Below are 9,373 nucleotides of genomic sequence, written 5' to 3'. Positions count from 1 at the left end.
CCTAACCCTAACTGTAAACCTAATGCTAAACATAAACCTCATCCTCACCCTAAGCCTCACCCTAAACATTACCCTCAACCTCACCCTAACCCTCACACTAAACCTAAAACTCACCATAACCCTAACCATAACCCTCACACTAAACCTAACCCTCACCCTAACATTAACCCTAACCCACAACCTAAAACTAACCGTAACCCTAATCCTGACCCTATCCCTAACCATTACCATAACCCTCACCCAAACCCTCACCCTAACACTCATGCTAACCCTAACCCTCACCCTCACACTAACCCTCACCCTAACCCTTACCCTCACCCTAAACCTAAACCTCACCCACCTCCTAACCCTCAACCTAACACTTACCTACACCCTCACCCTCACCCTAAGCCTAAACCTAACACTAACCCTCACCCTAACCCTCACTCTAACCCTAAACATAACCCTAACCCTCACCCTCACCCTAACACTCACCCTAACCTTTACTCTCAACCTAAACCAAACCCTAACCCTAAACCTAACACTCACACTAACCCGAAAACTAACCCTCAGCCTAACCCTTATCCTAACCCTAAAACTAACCCTAAACCACACCCTAACCCAAACCCTAACCTTAACCCTAACCCTCACACTAACCCTAACCCTATCCCTCAGCCTAACCCTCACCCTAACCCTAACCCTAAACCTAACCCTCACCCTAACCCTAACCCTCACCCTAAACCTAACCGTAACCCTCACCCTCACCCCAAACCCTCACCCACACGCTAACCCTCACACTCACCTGAAGCCTAAAACTTGCCCTAATCCTAAACCTCACCCTAAACATCACCCTAACCCTAATCCTCACCCGAACCCTGACACTCTCCCTAACACTCACTCTCACCCAAACCTTCACCCTCACAATAAACATCACCCTAACCCTACCCCTGAGCCTAACCATAACCCTCTATCTAAACATAACCCTCACCCTGACCTTCCCCCTAACCCTAACCCTAACCCTTACCCTAACCCTAAACCTCACCCTAAACCTAACCCTAAACATTACCAACACCATAACCCTAAACCTAACCCTAACCCTAACGCTAAACCTAAACCTCATCTTCACCCTAATCCTCACAGTAACCCTTACCCTCACCATAACCCTAAGCCTAACCCAACCCTAATCCTCACCATAAACCTAACCCTTGCCCACACCCTAACCCTCACCATCACCCGAACCCTCATCTTCACCCTAACACTCACACGAACGCTTAACCATACACTTAACCATCACCCTCACCCTAAGCCTAAGCCTAACCCTAACCCTAAACCTAAACCTCACCCTCAACCTAAACCTAACCCTCAACCTAACGCTCTCCCTATTGATAACGCTAAACCTACACCTCACCCTCACCCTAACTCTTATCCTCACACTAACCCTCACCCTAACACTAACATTAACCCTCACATTAACCCTAATCTTCAACCTATACCTCACCCTAACAATAACCCTAACCGAAAACCTAATGCTCACACTCACCCTCACCCAATCACTAACCCTCACAATTACCCTCACCCTCACCCTAAACATCACCCTAACCCTAACCTTCACCCTAAACTTAACAATACCCCTCACCCTTAAGCTAACATCAGCTTAACCCTCACCCTCACCCTAATCCTCACCCTAACCCTAAACCTTACCTAAACGAATCCCTCACCCTCACCCTCAACCTAACCCTAACCCTAACAATAATCCTAACTCTAACTCTAACCCTAACCCTAAAACTCACCCTAAAACTAAACCTAAACCTCACCCTCACCCGCAACCTAACCCTAACCCTCACACTAACCATAATCTTAACACTCAGCCTAAACCTCATTGTAATCCTAACCCTAACCCTAACACTAACCCTCACCTTCATTTTCACCCTCACCATCACCCTAACCCTAACCCAAACCCTCATCCGAACCACACCGTCACCCGCACCCTCACACTAACCCTCATCCTCAACCTCACCCTCACACTAACACTAAACCTCACATTAAACATCACCCTAACCCTAAACCTCACCGTCACCCTAACCCTAACCCTAACCCTAACAATAACACTAACCCTAACCCTCACCATCACCCTAACTTACACCCTAATCCTTAACCTCACTCTAACCCTGACCGTCACCCTAACCTTCACCCTAACCCTAAGCCTCAACCACAACCTAACCCTCACCCTTACACGACCCCTCACCCTCACCCGAACACACACCCTTACCCTAACCCTTACCCTCACAATAAACATCATCCTAACTCTAACTCTCACCCTAACACTAACCCTAACCCTCACCCTAACCCTAAGCCTCAACCTAACCCTAACCTTCACCCTGAAACTCACCCTAAGCCAACCCTAACCGTAACCCCTCAACCTAACCCTTACCCTAACCCTAACACTCACCCTAAAATTAAAACTCACCCTCCCACTAACCCTCACACTATACCTAAATCTAACACTCTTCCTCACCCTCTATGTGACCCTCACCCTAACCCTAATCCTAATCCTAACCATAACCCTAAATATAATGCTAACCCTAAATCTCACCCTCAGCCTAACCCTCACCCTAAACCTTACCCTCACCCTAACTCTAACCCTAACCTTCAGACTAAACCTATCCCTCACCCTAAACCAAACCCTAACCTCACACTAAACCTAACACTCACCCTAATCCTAACCCTACCCTCATCCTAACCCTCACACTAAACTTAACCCTAACCCTAATCCTCACCCTATCCCTAATCTTAACCCTAACCCCAAACCTCACCCTCACCCTAACCCTAATGCTAACCCTAACGCCCCACCTCACCCTAAACCTCACCCTAACCCTTTCCCTCATCCTAACCCTAACCCTAAAAGTTATCCACACCCTAAACCTCCCCCTAACCCTAAACCTAACCCTCACCCTAACCCTAACTCACACCCTTACTGTCACCCTCACCCTCATCCTAACCCTAATGCTTACCCTTTTCCTAACCCTCACCCTCACCCTCACCATAACTCTAAACCTAACACTCACCCTCACCTTCCACCTAACCCTATTCCTAACCCTCACCAGAGCGCTAACCCTCACAATATACCTCAACCTCACCCTAATACTAAATGTAACCCTAAGCCTCGCCCTAACCCTCACCCTAACCCTAAACCTCATCGTCACTCTATACCTCATCCTAACCCTTACCTTCACCATAACCCTAACCCTAACCCCAACCCTAATTCTCACCCTAACCGTAACCCTCCCCCTCCCCCTCCCCCTCCCCTCCCCCTCAGTGTAAGACCCAACCTAACCCTAAACCTAACCCTAATCCTAAACATAACCCTCACCCTCAAACTTACACTAACCCTAACCCTAACACTCACCCTCACCCTCACAATAACCCACACCCTAACTCTAACCCTCACCCTAACACTAACCTTAACCCTCAACCAAATTCTAACCCTATCCCTAACCCTCACCCTCCCACTAACCCTAACCCTAACACTAATGCTCACCCTAACCCTAATCCTCACCCACACCCTAACCCTCTCCCTCAACCGAACCCTCAGCCTTCCCCTCACCCTCACCCTAACCCTAACCTCAGCTTAACCCTCACCCTCAACCTAAACTTCACCCTAACCCAAACCCTAAGGTAAATGAAACCCTCACCTCCACCCTCACACTAACCCTCACACTCACCCCAGCCCTCACCCTAACCCTAAACCTAATCCTTACCCTCAACCTCGCCCTCTCCCGACACCTCAGCCTAAACCTAACCCTAACCATAACCCTAAACCTAACACTCATCATCACCCAAAATTTCACCCTAACCCTTACCCTCAAAATTACCCTAAACCTAACCCTCACCCTCACCCTAATCCTAATCCACACCCTAACCCTAACCCTAACCCTAACAACTAACCCTCTCTCTCACCCTCACCCTAATCCAAAACCTAACAATAAACCTAACTCTCACACTCAACCTAACCCTCACCCTAACACTTACACTCACCCTCACCTTTACCGAAACCCTCACCCTCACCATCACCCAAACCCTAACTCTTGCCCTCACCCTACCCCTCACCCTAACCCTAAACCTAACCATCACACTAACCCTAACCTTCACCCACACCTTAACCATCACTCTCACCCTCATCCTCACTGAAAACCTTACCCTCACCCTAAACTTAAACCGAACCCTAACCCCAATCCTAACCTTAACCCTAATCCTAAGCCAAATGCTCACCCTACCCCTCACCCTAACCCTAACTCTAACCCTAAACCTCACACTCATCCTAACCCTCACCCTCACCCGAACAATCACCCAAACCCTAACCCTCACCCTCAAAATAAATATCACCCTAACCCTAACACTCAACCTAACGCTAACCCTAACCCTCAACCTCACCCTCACCCTCACCCTCAACCTAAACATCACCCTAACCCTAAACCTCACCCTAACCCTATCCCTAGCCCTCACCCTAAACCTAACCTCAGCTTAACCCTCAACCACCCCGTATGCCTCACCCTAAAGCTAACTCTTACCTAACCGAAACCCTCACCCTCACCCTCACCCTAAACCTAACCCTAACCCGAACAAGAAGCATAACTCTAACCCTAAACCTAACCCTAAAACTCACCATACACCTAATCCTAACCCTAAGGCTCACTCTCACCATCAAACTCACCCTAACCCTAACCCTAACCCTCACCATCACACTCACCCCAAATCTCACACTCATCCTAAACCTCACACTAATCCTACCCTAACCCTCTCCCTATCCCTCACTCTAACCCAAACCCTAACCCTAACCCTACCCCTAAACCTAAACCTCACACTAACCCTGAAGCTAACGTCAACCCTCAACCTAATCCTAATCCTCACCAACACCCTCAGCCGAACCCGAACCCTCACCCGAACCCTCAGCCTCACCCTAACCTTCACCCTAAACATCGCCCAGCCCTAACCCTAACCCTCATCCTCAACCTCACCCTTACCCGCACCCTCACCCTAACCCTCATCCTCACCCTCAACCTCATACTAACCCTCAACCTTAACCTAAACATCACCCTAACTCTAACCCTCACCCTCACCCTAACACTAACGCTAACCCTAACCCTCAACCTCAACCTAACCCTCACTCTAACCCTTATACTCACACTAAACCTAACCCTAACCCTAACCCTAAAAACCCTCACCCTAAGCATAAACATAACCCTAAACCTAACACTCATCCTAACCATCACCCTAACCCTAACCCTCACCTCACCCTAACCCTCACACTAACCTTTACCCTCAATTTAACCCAAACCCTAACCCTAAACCTAACACTCACACTAACCCTAACCCTAACCTCAACCTAACCCTTATCCTATCCCTAAACCTGACCCTAATACTAAACGTCATCCTCAACCTCACCCTCACCCACACCCTCACCCTAACCCTCAATCTCACCCTCACCCTCATACTAACCCTCAACCTCAACCTAAACATCACCCTAACCCTAACCCTCACCCTAACCCTAATGCTAACCCTAACCCTCACCCTCACCCTAACCCTCAAAATAACCCTTACCCTCACCCTAACCCTAACCCTCACCCTCAACCTATCCCTCACCCTAACACTTACCCAAACCCTAACCCTCACCCTAACCGTAACCCTAAACCTAACCTCAGCTTAACCCTCAACCACACCGTATGCCTCACCCTAAAGCTAACTCTTACCTAACCGAAACCCTCACCCTCACCCTCACCCTAAACCTAACCCTAACCCGAACAAGAAGCATAACTCTAACCCTAAACCTAACCCTAAAACTCACCATACACCTAATCCTAACCCTAAGGCTCACTCTCACCATCAAACTCACCCTAACCCTAACCCTAACCCTCACCCTCACACTCACCCCAAATCTCACACTCATCCTAAACCTCACACTAATCCTACCCCTAACCCTCTCCCTATCCCTCACTCTAACCCAAACCCTAACCCTAACCCTACCCCTAAACCTAAACCTCACACTAACCCTAAAGCTAACGTCAACCCTCAACCTAATCCTAATCCTCACCAACACCCTCAGCCGAACCCGAACCCTCACCCGAACCCTCAGCCTCACCCTAACCTTCACCCTAAACATCGCCCAACCTTAACCCTAACCCTCATCCTCAACCTCACCCTTAACCGCACCCTCACCCTAACCCTCATCCTCACCCTCAACCTCATACTAACCCTCAACCTCACCCTAAACATCACCCTAACTCTAACCCTCACCCTCACCCTCACCCTAACACTCACCCTAACACTAACGCTAACCCTAACCCTCACCCTCAACCTAACCCTCACCCTAACCCTTATACTCACACTAAACCTAACCCTAACCTTAACCCTAAAAACCCTCACCCTAAGCATAAACATAACCCTAAACCTAACACTCATCCTAACCCTCACCCTAACCCTAACCCTCACCCTCACCCTAACCCTCACACTAACCTTTATCCTCAATTTAACCCAAACCCTAACCCTAAACCTAACACTCACACTAACCCTAACCCTAACCTCAACCTAACCCTTATCTTTTCCCTAAACCTGACCCTAATACTAAACGTCAACCTCAACCTCACCCTCACCCACACCCTCACCCTAACCCTCATCCTCACACTCACCCTCATACTAACCCTCAACCTCAAGCTAAACATCACCATAACCCTAACCCTCACCCTAACCCTAATGCTAACCCTAACCCTCACCCTCACCCTAACCCTCAAAATAACCCTTACCCTCACCCTAACCCTCACCCTCACCCTCAACCTATCCCTCACCCTAACACTTGCCCAAACCCTAACCCTCACCCTAACCGTAACCCTAAACCTAAACTTCACCCTAATCCTCACCCCAACCCTAACCCTCACCCTCACACTAACCCTCACGTTAACATTTACCATCACCCTAAACCTTCTCCTAACCCTAAAACTAACCCTCACACTAACCCTAACACTAAACCTCAGCCTAATCCTTATCCTAACCCTAAATCAAAACCTAACCCTCACCCTAACCCTAACACTAACCCTCAAACTAATCCTAACCCTAACGGTCATCCTAAACCTCATCCTAACACTAACCCTAACACTAACCCTCACCTAACCCTAAACCTAACCCTCACCTTAACCCTAACCCTCACCCTCACCCTCCCCATCACCTTCAGCCTAACACTAACTCTAACCCCAAACCTAACCCAAAACTCACCCTCACCCTCACCCTAGCATTAACCCTAACCCTAACCCTCACCCTAAAACTAACAAAAACCGTAACCCTCATCCTTACAATAAACCTCAACGTAAACCTTGCCTTCACCATAACCCTAACCCTAACCCTAATCCTCACCCTAACCATCACCCTCACCCACAACCTAACCCTCACCCTCAACCGAACCCTCACCCTCACCCTAACACTCTCCCTAAACCTAATCCTAACCCTAACCCTAACCTTCACCCTCACCCTGACCCTCACCTTCAGCCTAACCCTAGCCCTAACCCTATTCCTAATCCTAACCCTCACCCACACCCTCACCCTAAACCTAACCCTCACCATCACCCTCACCCTCACACTCACACTAAATATCACCTTAACCCTAACACTCACCCTAACCATAACCCAAACCCTCAACCTAAACCTATAATCAGCTTAACGCTCACCATCACCGCAATCCTAACCCTAACCCTAACCCTAACCTAACTGAAACCCTCACCCTAACACTCACCCTCACCCTAGCCCTCACCATAAACCTAACCCTAACCCTAAACCTCACCCTCAAACTTCCCTTCCCCCTCAGTCTTACCCTAAAATTAACCCTAATACTAAACCTAACCCTCAACCCCAACCTCACTCCAACCCTAACCCTAACACTAACGCTAAGCTTCACCCTGAACCTAACCCTAAACCTAAACCTAACAATAACCCTCAGCCTAACCCTAAACATAACCCTAAAACTCACCCTAAACCTAATCCTAACCCTAACTCTCATCCTCACCCTCACCCTCATTCTAACCCTCCCCCTCACCCTGAACCTCATCATCAGACTAACCCTCACACTAACCCTAACCCTCACCCTAAATTTAACCCTAACACTCACCCTTCATTTTCAACCTCACCCTCAGCCTAACTCTCAGCCTAACCCTAATCCTAACCTAACCCTCACCCTCACCTTTAAACTAACCCTAACATTAACTCTAACCCTCACCCTCACCCTGACCCTCACCCTCACCTTAACACTCCCCCGCACCCTCACCCTCACACTAACACTCAACCTCACCCTAAACCGCACCCTAACCCTAACCCTCACTGTAACACTAACCCTAACACTCACCCTAACACTAACCCTCACCCTAAACCTTACTCTAACCCTAACGCTAACCCTAAACCTCACACTCACCCTAACCCTAACCCTAAACCTTATCCTCACAGTAACCCTAACCTAACCCAAACCCTTGCACTAACCCTAAACCTCAACCTAACCCTATCCCGACACCTCACCCTAACTCTCCCCCTAACCCTAAACCTAACCCTAACGTTCACCCTTACCCTATATCTAAACCTAAACCTAACCCTCACCCAAACCCTCACCGTCACCCTATCCCTCACCCTAACCCTAACCCTCAACCACACCCTAACCCTCACCCTCACCCTAACCCTCAACCTCACCTGAACACTCACCCTCACCCTCACCCTAACCCTCACAATCAACATCACCCTAACCCTAAATCTCACCCTAACACTAACACTAACCCTCACCCTAACCCTAACCCTCAACTTAAACCTAACCCTCACCCTGACCCTCACGCTAACCCTAACCCAAAACCTTACCCTACGCTTACCCTAACCCTAACCCTCACCCTAACAGTAACCGTCACACTAACCCTAACACTAACCCTCACCCTCACCCTCACTTTCACCCTCACCCTAACACTAACCCTCATCCTAACCCTCACGGTAAACCTAATGCTAAACCTAAAGCTCATCCTCACCCTAAACCTCACTCTAACCCTTACGCTCACCCTAACCATAACCTTAACCCTCACACTAAACCTAACACTCAACCTAACTCTAAACCTACCATTCAGCCTAACCCAAACCCTAAACCTAAACCTAAACCTAATCATCACCATTTCCCTAAATTTAACCCTAACATTCACCGTAACACTCACCCTCACACTAACCCTCATGCTAACCCTAACCCTCACCCTAACCCTAACCTTCAGCCTAAACCTTACCTTAGCCTTAACCCCAAACCTCCCCCTCATCCTAACCCTCACCCTAACCCTTACCTACAACCTAACCCTCACCCTAAACCAAACCCTCACCTTAAACCTAACGCTAA

Source organism: Dipodomys merriami, unplaced genomic scaffold (genome assembly GCF_024711535.1).
Source record: "Dipodomys merriami isolate MVZ:Mamm:240054 unplaced genomic scaffold, mDipMer1.0.p SCAF_66, whole genome shotgun sequence".
Classification (NCBI taxonomy): Eukaryota; Metazoa; Chordata; class Mammalia; order Rodentia; family Heteromyidae; genus Dipodomys; species Dipodomys merriami.
Note: the sequence above shows the minus strand (reverse complement) of the source record.